Genomic DNA, 19,662 nt, shown 5'->3' with positions numbered 1-19,662 from the left:
AATGAATTTCATTCACTTGCCCAAACACAAGCCTTTACATATGTCTTAATAACAGCCTAAAATAGCCTGGTGAGATTGGCTAACACTCTGTTACACAATGATTATGAATTATGTTTTCATCAGCTGGGAAAAAACTTCATCACTCACTAGTAATAGAGAAATCCACCTTCTAAGTGAAAAACTTAAACATTTCTGAACAGAATACAGAGTAACATTCCCAGCCTCTGGGAGAAAAGAACTGACTGATAGTATTTTAAATCAACAACAATCCAAACTTTCAAATAAATTTAATCTACCTGGCCTAAATTTTACCCATAGTCCTAATGATATACAATCTACATAAAACAAATTCTCATAAAGTCTCATAAGTTCTCATAAATTTGTGGCGAAAAAAAAACCACCTAGGGGTCTTATACTATACTTCTCCACTGACAAACCAGATTGTGACATTATATCACATATTGTTAAAATAAATGTCATACACACAGACATATGCTTGGCAAGAACAAGTTATATCTCAAAAAAAGACACAAGTAGATATACACCTACATAATATATCCAGGAGACTGAATACTAGAAAAGGCACCAATAAAAAACAAACAGCGTCACTTAGGAAAGAACCATATTGAGTATTTGCAAACACAAATACTGCTCTTAAATTCCAGGGCATATACTCATCGAATCACGTTTTCCTGTGTAAATGTGCTAAGGATCCTGCAACTGGAAATACATGTATACTTAAGATAGAACTCTGCAGCTTACTGAAAAGCCAACAAAAGCAAATAACACCTAACCCAAGAATTCAGAGATCATAAAGATGATATCAAGTGTGCATTACCTCCTTCTAAGACTTTTGGATCAAGATTCATAAGAAGACAATAGACTTCTACTCAGACTTACAACTAATTTGTTTCTTTTTCTGTACTGATTGCTTTGCTCTTCCCACGGGTTCTATTTGAGGTCCTAGACTATTAAAAAGACTGACCCTTTTTGTCCTTCTCTAGACAGACTTCCTTTCAGTAAACTTTTAAGCTCCTTGATTTGCTATTATCAAACAATGGCAATGGCTGACAGCCTTTTCAACTGTGGATTTTGCCATTTGGCCCTAGATCCCACTACTAGAATGAACCTGAATATGTCCACACACCTTAATTGGACCTATGTCTCAACAATTAGCTGCTTCTATTTATTTTATTTATCAGTCACAGAGCCTGAAAGAAAACTCAGAGCCTGTCAGGGATATAAAGGAACACAAGACTAATAATATAAACTATCATCTATTTCTCATAAATCTATATATACAGAAACAATTACATTATTTGTTTCATTACACCCAGGGTGAAACCAATTAAATTTTAATAACAACTCCTAACAACCTCAGTGTCTGTTCAATGTGCATCCTTACAATTCTTCTTCTTATAGGATCACAGGGCCTTCCCATGCTAACCCACATCAAAATGTGTCCTAGATCTTAACATGGTCATCCAGCCTCTCCAAGTGCTCAAAATGAACTATTCAAAGTCTGATATAGTTACCATGAAGGATCCAAGACACCAAATTTCCTCAGTTCTCATAAGGATTTCTACCCTACATGAAAACATAGAATCTGCAATTATTCTCTCACTTTGCTCCAAATAACAAAAAAAAAAAAAAATTGAAATTTTAAAGCCAAAAAAAGCTCAACATAAATTTATGATCTAAGATATCTAAAGACAATAAAATCACCTTCAACTATGCAGTCATCAAGCAAAATGGGAGTCTGGAAAATAACTCCTACCTAAGGAAACACTTCAGGAAAAGTGGAATAATCAATTAATCAACTGAGCAGCTTCTTTGGCTGACCAAACTGAACTGCGGCTTCTTCTCGCGGTTAGGTACACACCAGCCAACGATCTGAATGTACTGCAGATTTCAGAGACTACTTATGATGATTGGGATTATCCTCACCCTTGTGGCCTTGTTTCCTATCTTGTATCTCACTGCTTCTATATTACTATACTGCCATTATCCTAAGCCAGCGCGAGAGTGAAATTTCCAGATCACAGTATATTTTTATATACACCATGTGCAATACCAAAGACTCACCCAAGGTGATTTTAGGTATGCATTTTCCCACCTGCAGCGATAAGCCTTCCAGTTAGTCATGTTCTTGTTAATATTTAGAAATAACAATCTTTAATTTTAACCATTCTGGTGGATACATGACAGTTTGGTGCCATGGCTTTAATTCACATTTTCCTGATGAAAAAAAAAAATGTGGTTGAGAACAAATGTTTGCTCACCATTTGGAGAGCTTCTTTGCTAAAGTGTCCATTCAAGTCTCCAAATACCCCACCCAGCCCCACTCAGGTCACCTTTTCTTATAAATTTGTAGGAGCTCTTTATGTATTCTAATATAAGCCCTTTCAACTTATTTGTATCATAAATATCTTCTCCCAATCTGTGATTTGCCTTTTCACAACCTTAAGGGTATCTTTTGGTGAACAGAAGTTCTTAATTTTAATAACTTTCTCTTTAGTGATTTTGTGTTCTATTTAAGAAATCTTTGCATATCCCAAAGTGATAAAAATAATCTCTTATTTTTTCTAAGTACTTATTTTATATTTCACATTAAGATATGCCTTATGGTATTAAATTTTTCTATGATATCAATGAGGATCAAGGTTCATTTTATTCCCATGTGGATTTCAAACTGGTCTGGCACTATCCAATGGAGAGATCGTCCTCTGGAGTATCACTTCTATAATAAATCAAGTGTCCATTGCATACGGGTCTCTTTCTACCGATGTCCATTGCATATGGGTCTCTTTCTACCGATGTAAAATAATAATCACCACAGCCTTGTAGTAAGTTTTGTTGTCTGATAGAGATGCCCTCCAAATTGTCTGGGCTATTCACGGATGGGCCTTCCATTTCTGTAAATTTCCCAAAAGACACACCTCCTGGGGTTTAGACTGACCACATCCTCCTGTTCATTCATCTTGTATTCTTTTTTTTTTTTAATGTTTTATTTAGAGACAGCGTGAGCAGGGGAGGGTCAGAGAGAGGGGGAGTCACAGACTGAAACAGGCTCCAGGCTCTGAGCTGGCAGTCAGCACAGAGCCCGACGCGGGGCTCGAACCCACGAACCGCGAGATCATGACCTAAGCGAAAGTCGGACGCCTAACCAACTAAGCCACCCAGGCGCCCCAATTCATCTTGTATTCTGATGCTCCCAGTCTGTTAGACCCATCAGATAAATTCTCAATTACAAATATTGCACTTTTATTTTCCAGCTCTAGGACATTCATTGGTTTTTTGTTTTGTTTTTTTTTTAGGGTTCCAATTCTCCATTGAAAATCTCCATATTTTTATCTATTTTGTCTACTGTTTTCTTCATATTCTTAAACAGATTACTCAGCTATTTTAACAATATCTGATACCTCTAATAACTTTATCACCCATGTACCATTTTTGCTCTCTCTGTTTGACTTCTTGCTCCCCCACCCCAGTGCTCTAGCATGCCTCATAAATCAATGTGTACCACCTGCTTGACATTATGGATAAAATCCTGAGCAGGACTGGAGTTATACATTCCTCCAAGAAGGTTAAGATTTTTGTGTTCAAGTGTTGGGTTTTGTTTACTCACTTGTTCATTGTTGTTCTGAGTTGTCACTGCCTCATTCTGTTTTACAGGCAAGTAGCAACCAGCGGATCCCCTGATCCTGCCAAGCCTGTGCTTTCAGGCATATGAGAGTGAACCACTTCAGTTTCCCTTTATTACTGAGGTGCAAAACTCCTAAAACATGCACTTCACTTTTGGAGTGTAGCCATAACTTCTAAAGCCTCTGGGGTCCCAATATTAAGCCCAGAAGATTTACTAAGGTGTTTATCTTGGGGGACATAAACTTGAAGCTCTTTCTTCCAAGTACCCAATTATTGCTGAAACCTCTACTCCGCTGTTTTGACTCCCAGCTGTTATTTTCTGTTGTTTTTTGAGACTCACTCTGTACAAGTGCAGCAGAGAAGCTGGTTGACTACTGAGGGGGAGTTGTACACAGATTTTTGGGGCTCCTTATCCACAGCTCCCTCCTCATTGAGATTTCCCCTTCTCTAGGGTACTGTCCAGCTGCTCTGTGGCCCTGCACTCCAGCCTGTATGCCAGCATACTAAAACTGCCACATTCTGATTCATTTCCAAATGGAGGGTTGGTAGATGTGGTAAGTTACCATCCCCCAGTTAGACAGCCCTAATGAACTGGCTGATTCACCCATATCATTTTTGTTCCTCTGGTCATTTTATTAACTGGGACACTGACATAGGTTCTAAACTACAGTTCTAAAACTAGGGAAGATCACACAGACCTTTCATTCCACCACCTTCATTTCAAGAAAGAGAAAAATAAGCCACACCTATAGATTAAAAAATAGGTCAGAAATCTAATATCTTATTGGGGCGCCTGGGTGGCTTAGTCGGTTAAGCGTCCGACTTTCGCTTAGGTCATGATCTCGCGGTTCGTGGGTTCGAGCCCCGCGTCGGGCTCTGTGCTGACTGCCAGCTCAGAGCCTGGAGCCTGTTTCAGTCTGTGACTCCCTCTCTCTCTGACCCTCCCCTGCTCACGCTGTCTCTCTCTCTCTCCTAGAAATAAATAAAACATTAAAAAAAAAATTTAAAAAAATCTAATATCTTATTAAACAAATAATCTATTTCCAAGACTTTAAGTGGACCCTCCTTTATTGGATTCCATCTAACCATTTTCTTCTCTCTCCCACTCTAATAAAACTTTTTATTTTTTTATTTAAAAATTTTTTTAATGTTTTATTTATTTCTAGGAGAGAGAGAGACAGCATGAGCAGGGGAGGGTCAGAGAGAGAGGGAGTCACAGACTCTGAAATAGGCTCCAGGCTCTGAGCTGGCAGTCAGCACAGAGCCCGACGCGGGGCTCAAACCCACGAACCTCGAGATCATGACCTAAGCCAAACTCGGACGCTCAACCGACTAAGCCACCCAGGCACCCCTAATAAAACTTTTTAAATCGCTCATGAATTTTTCTCGTTACTACCACAAAATGACAATGCTACATTCTCACTGTTCAGCCTGGTTACTGCTGAAAAACTTATCTCTTTGAGTATGATGGTTACTTCAGCAAGTTTGATAATGTTATTCTCACTGCTCTCCTTATCCTTGAACCAACAATAATAAAGATTTCTTCTCCATCTATATCTGGGAACATGTTTGCCTCATTAGCTCAGGAAACACTATCACAAGCAAATTCGTTCAGTATTACAGGCAAGAATAGGTGGCATATGGCTGCACTCTGCAAATGTGGTCCCAGGACATTAAAAAAAAAAAAGCAACACATCCATGTATGTTTTTGCCACTGTGGAATTCACGTCTAACGAACAAAATCTATACACAGTAAGTGTCACGCAGAAGTAACTTTCATTCCTTTCTGAAATAAATAACTTAGCCCACAAATTCATTCACTTTCTCATGAAAACTTTGTTACTGTTAGAACGAGAGCCAAAGTCCTGTGGGAGAATTGATACAGAGGCAGCTAGGCAAAGTTTCTATTTCTTCAAAGCATACATGGACAATATATTTTTTTTCTCCCTGACACCCAGAGATATGTATCTAATAATGAAATTGTAAACAGAAGTTACATGAAAAACAGCTACATTTAGATCAATTTCTTTTCCTCCTGGCCAAACAGCCAGTCACCATGTTGTAGTCAATGGAAGCTAGTCAACTCCAAGCCTGGCCCATATCCTGACCTCCCATCCATGATCTCACACTCTCCCCCATCTGTCAGCTGCAGGCAGAAAAAAGCCCTAAAAAGTGGCAAAGCCACTTTTGGAAGCCATACGATGGAAGATACATATAGTCCAGAGTAATCTATGGAGAAGAGTTCTCCAACCCATCACTGCCAATCCACATATGACGATGCTATTTTAAAAGTTCCTATACCATAGAACAATATAGGGATATAATGGATTTTTAGTGTTCTTGTATCAAAAAACTTGGCAAATCGATTAGGTAATCTCACTATAAGTGCTTAGTATTTTCTACTCACAATCGTTCATAATTAATGACCATTTCTTAATTTCTATTCCTTGCCTTGATGTATTATACTAGCTATGATCTCCAGTAAAATGCTGAATAGAGGTGGTAATAACTGGTATATTTTTATGCTTAATATCCAAAGAAATTAGGCTTATGATTTTTGCTGTCAGCCGTTTTAGGAATGAATTATATTAAGAGATTTCCCTTTATTCATATACTGCTAAGAGATTTATTGTGAATAGGTAGTGGATTTTTGTCATGACTTTTCTGCAGCTGTTTAATTGACTTCATGTTTTTTCTTTTATTAAATGTGGTGAGTTACATTGATTGAGTTAATAATATTAGATGAATTTCACACTCCTGGAATAAAACAAGCTTAGCCTAATGTATTATCACTTTTATCTTTAATATCAAATTTGTGTTCTCTGTGTTTTTCAGGATACTTCTTCCATATTTGTCAAGATTCACTACTAATTTCCCTCTCTTATAATGTTCCAATAGGGTTTTAGTATTAAATTTGTTAGTTTTATTAAATGAGTTGAAGAATGCTTCTTTCTTTTTTTTTTTCCCCTGGAAGATTTACTGTTAGTGTTTGACTGAATTCACCTTTAAAGCCATGGGTACCCATAATATTCCTTGTAGAAGTATTTCTAATTACAGACTCAGTATCTTTAATAGGTTAAAGACTATTCAAATTTTGATACCTTTTTGTATCAGTTTTACAAAGTTGAAATTTTCTAGGCATTTCTCCATCTTACCTAAATTTTTTACTTTATTGGCACAAATAATGTGTTGTTCACCATACCCTTATACTATCATTTCTGCAAGATCTGTAGCAATGTCTCCTTTGTTATTCTGACTTCATGACTTCTCTCCTTTTTTAAAAACTCAGCCTCACAAGGAGTTCAGCAATTTGACTAGTCCCATCAAAGAACTAGTTTTGGGCTTTGTTGATCTCCAGTGTATGTTCCTTATTTTTATTAATTTATATTGTTGAAATTTTCTTTCCTTCAACTTTCATTGGGTTGACTTTTCTATATTTTCTAAGTTCATGAAAGAGATGCTGAGCTAATAGTAAGTCTCTTATCTTCTTTAATACATGTACTTAAGCAAAATATATCTAGGAACTTCTTTAATCCCATCTCCCACATTTGATATGTGTAGTTTTCTTAAATTTGAATCTGATAATACAGATACAACACATCTAGTTCTGTTTGTATAGTCCATTATTTCTGTTCGATTATGTTTTCTTATCACCTTATGTAGCTATTTATTTTTTACTGAGTGCTAGTCATTTTGATCTTAAATTTATCTGTAGAAATAATTTTGTTTTGGGTAATTAGGATAAAATAAAGTTCTTTCCCCCAAAGAAATTTTTTATTTCCTCTTAGAAGATTCCTAGGAGTATTAGCAAGCTATGATAATCATTATCCAATTTTAGAGATGGTGGTTTTTCTTAAACCACCTAGGTGACTCTAAGCTGAGCTGCAGTATATGCAAAAGCTGCTTGAGCTCTAATTTCCCCTCAATCCTAGGGGCAGATCCATTAGGCTCCCACTCCAAACCATGGGGAGTTTACCAGAGTGATCTTTGTAAGCCCTTAACTACAATTTAAGGACTCAGGACACGAAACTATAGAAAGTGCTTCTCAGAGTTCACTTGAGTTTTGTTCAGTTCTGGATTAACACATATCTCAAGACTAATAAAAGCCCCTACGGTTAGACTCACTTCTCTGCATTTGTCTTCCCCAAAATATTCCCTTGATATCTCGTTATCTCTCTTAATCCTCCAGGTCGTTTTTAGAAGACATTTTTCTTTTTCACATTTTACCCAGCTTCCTAACTGCTGTCAATGGAAGCAGGCGCACACTGTATACACTGTTTGTTAGCTAACGTGGCAATAAATTATATTTAAAAATGAATTTAAAAATAAAAGAAAGTGAAGTTAAAATTAATTTACTTACATACTTTAGACTCTTAAACAAGTTCTATTTCTTTCCCAAATTAACGTTATATTAAGTTGAATGATATCTTCAACATCAATATAAATAACAGCTGGACCCTGGGGTATCCCATGTTCCTCAGGCTACATCACAAAAATTGTCAAAATAAGAAAATACCACTCAGTGGTTCCGCATTCAATGTTCCATTTATCCTTCTGTTAGGAGCATTTTATGTGCTTGTGGTCTCAGCATTGAAGTCGTGTTATGGAGAAGTTAGGATTTCATGTGTCTTATTCTGTTGGCCTAATCAGGACATATGCTCTCTCGGCAACCAGTAAGCTGATCAGATTATTCCTAGGAGTCAAGGGCTGCTTAGCAGGTGGCTTTAGTCTACTATGTAATATCTATCAACTCTCTCTGCTTGCCACTGTCAGTCATCCTATACACAGAAGATCTCAGGGGCGCCTGAGCAGCTCAGTCAGTTAAGTGTCTGACTTTGGCTCAGGTCATGATCTTTCAGTCTGTGAGTTTGAGCCCCACATCAGGCTCTGTGTGGACAGCTTAAGGCCTGGAGCTGCTTCAAATTCTGTGTCTCCCTCTCCCTCTGCCCCTCCCTCACTTGTGCTCTGTCTCTCTCAAAAATAAACATTAGAAATTTTTTTTTAAAAAAGATCTTAATGCAAAATTTATTTTTCTTAAGGCACCTGAGTGGCTCAGTCAGTTAAGCATCCAACTTCAGCTCAGGTCATGATCTTGCAGTTCATGAGTTCAAGCCCTGCATGGGGCCGTTCGCACAGAGAACACTTCAGATCCTCTGTCTGCCTCTCTCTCTGCCCTTCCCCCACTCATACTGGGTGGCTTGTGCACACACTCTCTCTCTCAAAAATAAATATTAAAAAAATTGTTTCTTATGCAAATGGAACCGCAAAACAAATCCCCTTGACATAAATTCAAACCATATTATTGTTCTAAACTCTTAAAAATGAAATTCTAGGTGCACCTGGGTGGCTCAGTCAGTTAAGTATAAAATTTTGGCTCAGGTCATGATCTCACTTTCCATGAGTTTGAGCCTTGCAATAGACTTGTACTGACACCTCAAAGCCTGGAGCCTGCTTCAGATTCTGTGCCTCACTCTCTCTCTGTCCCACCCCTGCTCATATTCTGTCTCTCTCTCAAAAATAAACATTTTTTAAAAGTGAAACTCTAGACCATGACTACTATCAGTTCTATGGGAGAACATCCTATTGTCCATATATAGCACATATATTTGGAGCAAATGTCATGAAATTTATATCTGACTCAAGTAGAGCTTTTGAATGAGAAACACAAAACTTTTTCAAGTCTTCTGGATCACTTAAACCTAGTTAGGATATAACAAAGGGAATAGGGTAAAAAAAATATGTCTTGATAGTACTCTGACAGTCTATCACCAACTTCTAGTCCCTATGTCAAGGGATATTTTCAAATAAATTTCTTTTTAAAAAAATGGTACCATAATGATAAACACAGCAGTCACTTAGAACCCTGGATATAAAACCTTACAGACAATGCCATCTTTGTTCAACTAGATTATGTCCTAGAAGAAATAAGGAATAAACATTTAGTAGAAATATCTGATATTAGCCCTGTGCTAAACACCTTACATATACTACCTCTACCCTGGAAATAACTTTGCAAACTAGCTATTATCATCTTCAGATAGGAAACTGAGGTTCAAAAGTTCAAAGCAATGTCAAAGCAGGCAGAACTCAAGCCAATTCTCCAAGTCACTCTCTAAGACCTAAAATATGTGAAGTCAGAAGATGCTCCTTCCAGGATACAACTTCATATTTCTTCTCAACTATTTTTTCACTAATTTTAAAAAGTAGTTATGGATAATCTACTATGATTCTGAAATATTCTGAGCATGGGGAAAGCTGCAGAAAAAAAAAAAAAAAAACAAGGTACTTAAGCTTATAAAGCTTACGTTATAGCATAGAAAACAGACAATACTCAAATAAACACAATTATTTTGATAGAAATAGATGTTTTAAAGAATATGAAATGAGAAGTGAGAGCTAACTGAAATAAAAGACTTAAACAAGACCTTTCTCAAGGGGCAACATTTAAGCTGGGTCTAAAATGATGAAATAGGATGTAAAGATTCAAGGAAAAAATGTTCCCAGCAGAGAGACCAGGTAGGTGCAAAGGCCCTGAGGCAATGCATCCTGTACCTCAGATGTCTACTTTTTTTCACATTTTCTCCCTTATTTTTTTTTTAATTTAAATTCAAGTTAGTTAACATACAGTATTGTCTCGGCTTCCGGAGTAGAACCCAGTGATTCATCTCTTATGTGAAACACCCCGTGCTCATCCCCACAAGTGCCCTCCTTAATGCCCGTCACCTATTTAGCCCACCCCCCCCACCCACCTCCCCTCTGACAGCCCTCAATTCTTTGTATTTAAGACTCTCTTATGCTTTGCCTCCCTCTCTGTTTTTATTTTTCCTTCCCTTCCCACATGTTCACTTGTTGTGTTTCATAAATTCCACGAGTGAAATCATATATTTGTCTTTCTCTGACTGATTTATTTCATTTAGCATAATACACTCTAGTTCCATCCATGTTGTTGCAAATGGCTAGATTTCATTCTTTTTCATTACCAAGTAGTATTCCACTGTAGATATATATACCACATCTTCTTTATCCATTCATCAGTTGATGAACATTTAGGCTCTTTCCATAATTTGGTTATTATTTATAGCTGTTGCTATAAACATTAGAGTCCATGTGCCCCTCTGAATCAGCACTCCTATAGCCTTTGGCTAGATTCCTATATAGTGCAATTGCTGGGTTGTAAAGTAGTTCTATTTTTAATGTTTTGAGGAACCCCCATACTGTTTTCCAGACTGGCTAAACCAGTTTGCATTCCCACCAACAGGGCAAAAGGGTTCCCCTTTCTCTTCATCCTTGCCAACATCTGTTGTTTCCTGAGTTGTTAATGTTAGCCATACTGACAGGTGTGAAGAAAAACCTTAGGACAAAGTAATTAAAAAGATCTGAAAATGTTGCCCCTTCATAAGCCCTTATGGTTTAGTAAGATAAAAAGATAGTATAAAGGAGAAAACCCCAAAAGTGAAGTCCCACCCAGGGAAGCATGAGGAGGAAGTTAGCATCCCTCTGCACCTACAAAAAATTTAAAAAAAAAAAAATCTGACATAGGTTATTGCCCATTCAGCTGTACCTGCACCTCCACAAGATTCTCAGTGAAAGGCATACTCTGATGCCAATTTTTCACACTGGAAATAGCAGCTGAGAACCTCACAGGCACAGTATCTCTTTCCAGCGCAGGAAGTACCCAAGGAACAAATCTGCCAGATTTCAGTGCTTTGGGAGTTGGACTTTTGGAACACAGATTACATTTCCCTGAAGTAACGATATCAGTTGTAAACCAGATACCTAAGGAAGTCTACAAAAGCCCACCCCAGTTAAAATGCTGCTAAGTCTACAAACTAGCAGTGGAAAACAGAATTCTATGACACAACTAGGGAATAAATGGGAAAAAATACGGAGTGAGAAGTAATTTATCTTGAAAGGCACTGCATAAAGAAAGCCAGGTTTAAGGATAATTAATTGTGAAGAGGCTTTCTAGCAACCTTTACATCTCTGGTGGATGATGGAATAGATTGCTTAGTTATGTCTAATTTTGCTCCATCAACTTTGGCTTTCCTTATTCCAGGTACAGTTGCCATACTGTTTGTTTTCTGGTTTTTCATTGTTTTTTCTGATGCATAACTACCCATGATTAGAGACGGCTGACTCGGTGCTCTTTGCAAGCTTGTGATGGTATTAAGGATTCATGCAGGTTCCAGAGCAAGTGGGGATAAGAGAAGAGAGGAAGGTGTAAATCAGAAGTTCTCGGAGTCCAGCACAAATCAGAATTCCTGGGAGGACTTCCTGAAACCCAGACTTCGGAGACTCCTGTCAGACGTCTCATCAGCAGGTGTGACGTGGGGCAGAGAACTGGCATTTCTAACCAGTTCCCAGGTAATGCTGGTGCTCCTAAGCCACGGACGACACTTCGAAAACCACTATCCAAAAAACACAAGAGGTTCAAGCCGGAAAGAATACTGCAGTTTGCAGCAGGCACTGATGTTGAGCCTGTGGGTTGCACCTGCCCGCGATGTTTGGGGACAGACCACTGACTGACGGCTACTTCTGTGCACCAATGGTTTGAGAAGGACCAGTGTGTCCGGCAGCAGCCTTTGCCAGTGTTTCAAAGTGCCCGAAAGCAGCGGAAAGAATAGTGCTTCCCAGATTTTTAGGATTCTCCTCCTTCCTGTATAAAGAACAATTGCAGGGACTCCCTGGGGTAATTTTGGCAGCTGGTTTAACCCTTTCAGACCCAAAGCACACTACTTGAAGGCTGCGATTTTATAGCTTGCTAGCAAACATGTATTACGTATCTACTACTTTCAAGACAAGGTAATACATCGGAAACGGGAGAGGGGCTCATTTGATCTAAAAGAAGGTTAGTCATGTACATGAACAACTGAAGTCACATCCTCAGAGCGACACAGGTAAAAGGCAGAGAGAGCTTAACGTAGGAAGGATGCTTCTACCTGGTGAAGCCAGTCAAGCCCGGAGACATAAACCTCAACAAGACATAAGGATACACATTTCGGTAATTGGGAGCAAATGAGGGACATGACAGAAGGAAAATGTAAGTCCAGGAAGAGAGAACAACGTGGAAAAGCGTTAGGCAGGTGAGGGCGGAACGCACTGCGGAAAGCAAGCAGAAGTTCCGGCTGAAGTGCAGTCCACGGGAGCAATGGACGAGGAAGATGGGAAAAGCAAGCAAGCGTTATTATCATGAAGCCCTTGAATATCAGGAAACAAGTTTGAAAGTGACTGGCTATCAGAGGAGCTCCGAAACTTTTTAAGCAGAGGAGTGATCACCTGGAACTCTACTTTAGGATAACTTACTGGGCAGAAGATGTGGACGTGTGAGAAATCTATTATCCTAGCCAGGACCCCCCTCCAGGGTGGGAAAGAGCAGTGATGGATAATGTGGGTAGAATCATCGTTACCCAGCAACAGAGCTGAGGTCAAGACTAAGAGAGAAAGCGAGAAAGGACACTAGGGCTTTAAACCTCGGTAACTCGCCAGTTGGTGGCATCTCTAACAGGTATGTGGAACAGTCTAAAAACGATTCTAATGCTAAGAGAATGGTTGAACTCCAAGTAACATAAATCCTCACACCGTAAGGCAGTGACACTTGCCTTGGACTATAACACTGAAGTCAATGGCCATCAATTTTTTTACCTCAATCTGCATGTGTGACTATAAACAAATAACAAGAAAAATGTCAAGAAACAGTATCTAACCTTCCCAGGTAGAAAGCACTCTGGTATTTTCTATTCTGTTCCATTTCACTTTTTAAATAGACCTGTAGCCACCACCAATTTGATTTTCTGGCTCCTAAACGGGTTGTATCCCAGAGCCTGGAAAACACGGTCATGAGCTGTAAGATTCAGCAATTATGTAGACAGTGTAGAAACAGGAAAAGTAACCTTTATCAGATGTAAGGGGGAAACAAGTAGAAGCAATGGATTCTTACTCTCTAGAATGTTGTAGACGACTTCTCCAGAAATGTAAGACATCTATAAATATCAAACTTTTTTTAACTTTTTTTTTTACTTTGCCAAGTGAGTGTGAGAGAGAGTGCACATAGAAAGGGCAGAGAGAGGGAGAGAGAACCCCAGGCAGGCTCCACACCCCCAGTGTAGAGCCTGATGTGGGCATCAAACTCACAAACCAGGAGATCATGACCTGAGCTGAAACCGACAGTAGGGAGTTAACCGACAGAGCCACCCAGGTGTCCCTAAATATCGAACGTTAAAATAATGGACAACTTCTCCAATAAAGAAGAGAAAACATTCTGTATCTATTTTAACAAGATGCCCAAGAGGCTGGAGAGTTTGCCAGTGCTCCTTATGAAAATTCAGAGCTGTGTATAAGGACCCATGTTTATAACCATGTAAACTGAAATGAAGGAAGCTAAGCGTTCACATCTCAAAAGCAACCTTTAGTTTATAAAAGGATTTTTCACTAACTTTAAACAGAAAGAATTTGAATGTATTTAAATCAGTAACAAAATTAAGTAACCACTTGACAGAATCACCTAAAGGGAAAGTAGGTTTAACTGTCAACACCATTGTCAATTTCCTTTCAGTCAGAGATAGAACATTTTAACAGGAAAGATGTTCCAAAACACTGTTATTTATACCTGATTTGGTTTTTTTTTTTTTTGGTTTTTTTTGTTTGTTTGTTTGTTTTGAGAATGTGAGCAAGGGAGAGGGGAACAAAGAGAGAGAGGGAGAGATGGGGGAGGGAGGGAGAGAGAGAATCTTAAGCAGGCTCCATGCTCACCCCAGAGCCTGATGTTGGGCTCAATCCAACAACCCTGGGATCATGACCTGAACCAAAATCAAGAGTCAGATGCACAACCGACTGAGCCACCCAAGCACCCTACACCCAACTTTTTTTAAAGTATCAGGACCACATGAGCATACTGCAGCCAGCGTGGCAGAACACGTCTTGTTCCTCAAGTAGGCATAACCTGAGGGGCAAGAATTGCCCACAGACAAGCTGTGAGTACAGTCGGCTTGCTCACCAGCTTTTACAAGCTGCCAATATATCACTTTAATAAAATAGATTCCACATTCCACTTCCCTACAGAAAGACTGAGAGAAACAGACAAGTGGATTGGCTTGTCATAATCCACTCCTATACAACTTTATGAGAAGTAGAATAAAACCTGACCCAAAGCGGCCATTAGTATGCACAGTATTGCGCTAAGTACTTTCACACATGCGATGCTCCAAGAACCCAGCGAGGTACATTCCAAGAAGCAAAATAACTCAGCAGAAGCCAAGTATCTGGGAAGTGCAGGGCCAAGATGTGAAGGTAAGATTCCTTACTTTCTTAATCTCCTTTACAAGAAATCTAAGGACAGTTGCACAAGAAGCAGGTCAACTGATCTCCAGTGTATCCTCTGTGGAGCTTTATTCAAAATGGTAACTGGCTTCAGAGTGGATATTTGAATAGACAGCATACGCAGCAGGACGGGCAGTCAAGACCTTCAACAATAAATCTTCCCAGATACTCGGCTGGTGAGATTGTTTTCTGCATTCCTTCCACCCCCTAATCTGTCTACCTTCCTCCACCTTTTGGTTTTCATTTCTTTCCATCAGTAGCCACGGCAACACCCAAAGGTAAAACACAGGCAGGAGATTCTCACAAGTATCTGAAAACATGGCCCCTCACCAGCATTTTTCATCAGTGTAACGCCGGTACAACACACTGCACCAACATGGCAGCGCCTTCCTTCCCTCTCATCTCCCACCCACTTAGTGGCAGCCAAGGCCGTTTGTGAGGCTTATGAGCCGAACGACTGGTGCATTTGTATTCAGAAACTTGCAGATCAGTCTTTCAGTGTTTCAAAAAAATGCCTGAGCTGGAAACCAGTGAGTGCATCTCACTACTCCCATTAACTCTTTCCTAAGGAGGAGGCATTCTGCTCAGTGCTTGCCTTCATCAGAGGGGAGTGTTTAAATCACAGCACTCCTGGCTTCCCATATATGCTGAACACGCAGTGAAATTTTACCACACACAGGCCCTTCTGAATTTCTTGGCTAGACTGTGAATACTGAAAGATAAAAGAGGCATGGTCCTATGTGTTTTACTTAAAAGCAGCCTTGATTAGATTTGTGAATATCTGGCTCACCCAGCCAGAATACCTAATTATTGACTGCATGGTTGTAAATCGGAGGAGGTTACAAAATAGTGGTTGTCTTACTGGAGCACATAGAACATGAAGAGTTTGCAGGCATGAACAGAGTGGCAGGCACACTGTATGTATGTTTGAGGATGTGTGTTAAAACAATGGCCTTGTTTTAGCTTTATTGTATTTCTAATTGCCTAATTTGGCACTGGTGATTATATTTAGACTTTTTTTTTTTTTTTTCAATTTATTGGTTTTCTTTCCAAAGTACTAAAGTTTGTCTCATGGACAGCCCCTAAAAACAGTGTACCTCTTTAGGATGCAAAACATATGACCTCATGATTCCCTGATGGCCTCAATTCTAGCAAGAGCTATTTGTGAGTTCTTATTAAGTCATGGCCTTCCATGCTTTATATACAATGTCTCATTTTTCCTCCTGCCATCTTACATGCTACTGTTCTGTGTCTCAGCTCATCAATAGGCAATGCTCTGGTTAAACAAGCCCTGTACTTCTGACGATCACAAGACGCCCTTCAGCAATGACCATCAGGAAACTTTGAAAACTAAGGTTGATTTCTTATAAAACCTGGAGTTCACACAGCACGTGTAGAGCCACACAAGAGGGCACACATAAAGAGTGTACACACCGGTCTGGGGTTCTGCTTTAACTGGTGTCCACAGTGGAGGCTCAGGGTGGTGGGCTCGCTCTTTATTGGTGTATTTAAAAGATAGGAGAGGGAATTTAAAGTGAGGGAGGAGAAAAAAACAAGTGAGTGGCTCAACTGGTCGGTTTATCAATATCAAACTCTCTCCAGCAAAGGAGCGTCAGCTGGGGGACACTGCCTGGCTTTTTACTAGTTGAGTGGCCAGCAATGGTTTATACACAGCTGTCTTTGAAGGGGATGCCTCTTTGAAATGGATGCCTGAGCAATCAAAGCTTAAATCAGGCACTTGAATTGCAAAAAAGAAAAAAATATCAAAGCTTACACTGATGGATGCATTTTTATGACAGAGAAAATAGAGGCTCAGAGAGATTAAACCACTTGCCGCCCAAGGTCACACAGTGAAGTGGAAGCAAAGTGAGAGTGAGGCCAGGTCTGCAACTGCCCCAACACTTTCCTCCCATCTGTCTGCCAATTACCCATAACCTCAGTCACCATCAATTGCATACCCTTTTGAAGATATTCCATGGACTGTGAGCCCTCCTTCTGGCCACCATAGTTCTTATCTGCACTTCCTCCATTGAGTCCACTGGACCCTCATCTCTGTTTTCATAGCCCATCAGCAATGTCAGGACAAAATCCTTCCTAGCTCATCCACTCCAACCCTTAGCTCAGCTGCACCCGTGAGTCCTACAAATCTGTTTCCAGTTCTTCAACTGTACCCATCTTGGTCCATATCAACCCTTGGGAAGCCACCAACCAGTGATGAAGAAAGGCAAGAAAGCTTGTGGACTGTCTGCACACAAAGCAACGCTAATGAACCTCAGCTTGGTTCTCATTCTTCCTTGCTGAGCCTTTAATACGTCCCAATTTGATTCCCAGGCACTCTCCCCAGACTCTGTTCAAATGTTCAGCTCTCAACTCCTGGCCACAGCCCTTCCTAGCCCTGTGTCAGCAGTAAGCTCACATTCCATGTCACCCTCACCCAAGAGAGGGAAGTCCTTTGACGAGACATACACAGCTTTCCTCTCTTCAGCTCAATCATTTTTTCTTTCTTCCATCTTACAGGGAGAAAATACTTCATGTCAGAACCCATGCCATCATGTATAGCCTTTCAATGAATTAAAGGACACAAAAAGGAAATAATCAGTCAAAGCCAGAATGTAAGACATTGTACAATATAAAGGGCTCAGGAGGTGCCTGGGTGACTCAGTTAAGCGACTCAATTGGCTGTAAGACTTTTGATCTCAGCTCAGGTCACAATCTCACCGTTTATGGGATCAAGCCCCACTCCGGCTCTGTGCTGACAGTGTGGAGCCTGCTTGGGATTCTCTGTCTCCCTTCCTTTCTGCCCCTCTCTTCCTCTCTCTTTCTGTCTCTGTCTGTCTCTCTCTCTCTCAAAATAAGTAAATAAATTAAAAAAAAATAAAGGGCTCAGTTTTTTCAACTAATAAATGGCATGGGAGAAAAGGATTGTTGGGAAAGGACTGTTGCAGATTGAAAGAGACATAAAAGAGATAGTAACCAAATGCAACATAGACTTCATATTGATGCCTATTCAAACAACCTATATGTAAAAAGCCATGTGGAGACAACTGGGTACAATTCAAGGTAGGCTGGGTTTTAGATGACACTGAGAAGCTGATATTAATTTTTTAAGTCTGATAATAGCATTACAGGGATGAAAACTAAGGTCTTTATCTGGCTTAGAGATGCACATACTAAACTGTTACCAGTGAGATGATACATGGTATCTGGAATGTGTTTCAAAATACTTGGACAACTTTTTTTTTAATTCATTTATTTTGAGAGAGAGGGAGAGACAGAGAGAGAGAGAGCAAGCAGGGGCGGGGCAGAAAGAGAGAGAAAGAGAGAGAGAAGCTCAAGCAGGCTCCTTACTCAGCACAGAACCTGACACAGGGCTCCATCTCACAACCATGAGATTATGACCTGAGCTGAAATCAAGAATCAGACATGTAATCAACTGAGCCACCCAGGAGCCTCTGGCAACTTTTCCTTCCCAGTGTTGGGGGATAGATGAAACAAATTTTGGAAAATATTGGTAGCTATTCAAAGCTGGGTGATGAGTAATTACAGATTGTCTCTATAGAGGAATTAGAGACTGGGAAATTATAGATTTGTCTCTGCCCTTAGATTCATTTAAAAATTCACACACTAAAATTTCTGAAAACAAAGCAACTGAAAATCTTTCAAAAATTGCTATTTGAAAATTATTCTCTTTCTCTAATGTGGTAAATCTACCTCTGTTTGATCATTCCTCCCTGTCTTCAAGCAAGCCTCTCTGTCCTGATCTTCTCTGAGCAGCACTGTTTCTGAAAGCTGTAATTATCTCCCTCCCTCTCCTGAAACCCTGACATTTCAAGAAAGGAGTCCAGATCACTCTGCCTTTCCAAAGTGACATCCACTCCCCTCCCTTCCCTCCCTATCTCCTCTCGCCCCTGGCAATCTGACTGTTCTCACTGTCACTTTTCCAGCTGTACAACCTGAGGTGCTAAGCCACTACCCAACACACAGAGGTCTGTCTCTCTGAGCTCACTCTTTCTGCAACCACCCATCTCTTCTCTTCTAGACCATTCTAAAGACTTGACTTACATTTATCAGCTCACATGATCATCCCAACAGTCCTATGAGGGAGGTTCTATCATTATCCTCATTTTACAAAAAAGGAAAATTGAGGCTGAGGTAAGTCAAATAACCTGTCTACAGTCACACAGCTAGTAACTGGTGGGGCTGGAACCCCAGAGAGCCGGACCTTTGGTTCATGACCTTGACCACCACACAAGTTGACTCTCTTTGGAGGCTAGCACAGGGCTGTTCTGTTCACGAGCCTGCGTGCACAATGCCACAGGAGATAAAAACATTTGTCACTGAGAGGTTGTGCCACAGTCTTCTGCTTGCCCAGAAGAATGACCTTTTTGCTCTGTTAATGGGACCATCTAACAATTAGCAAGACCAATAAAATCATGACAAAGTTCACTTTATTTTTTAACAAGGTCATCAGCAAAATGGTCCCAACATGACAAGCTAAAAATGAAATAGACCAAACAGCTAGTCAACGGGCGAGTGCATTATTCCCTGGCATTTCCTAAATTCAGTATAAACAATCCCATCTGGAGATAACAGGAAGGTGAAAGTACTTTAGGTAATCATAACGTGGCCTTTAGAGATCATATGTTTATAAATCTTTGGCATTTCAATTTTTTTAATGTTTATGTATTTTTGAGAGACAGA

This window comes from Crocuta crocuta, unplaced genomic scaffold (assembly GCF_008692635.1).
Source record: "Crocuta crocuta isolate KB4526 unplaced genomic scaffold, BGI_CrCroc_1.0 scaffold145, whole genome shotgun sequence".
Lineage (NCBI taxonomy): Eukaryota > Metazoa > Chordata > Mammalia > Carnivora > Hyaenidae > Crocuta > Crocuta crocuta.
This window is presented reverse-complemented; position numbering follows the sequence as displayed.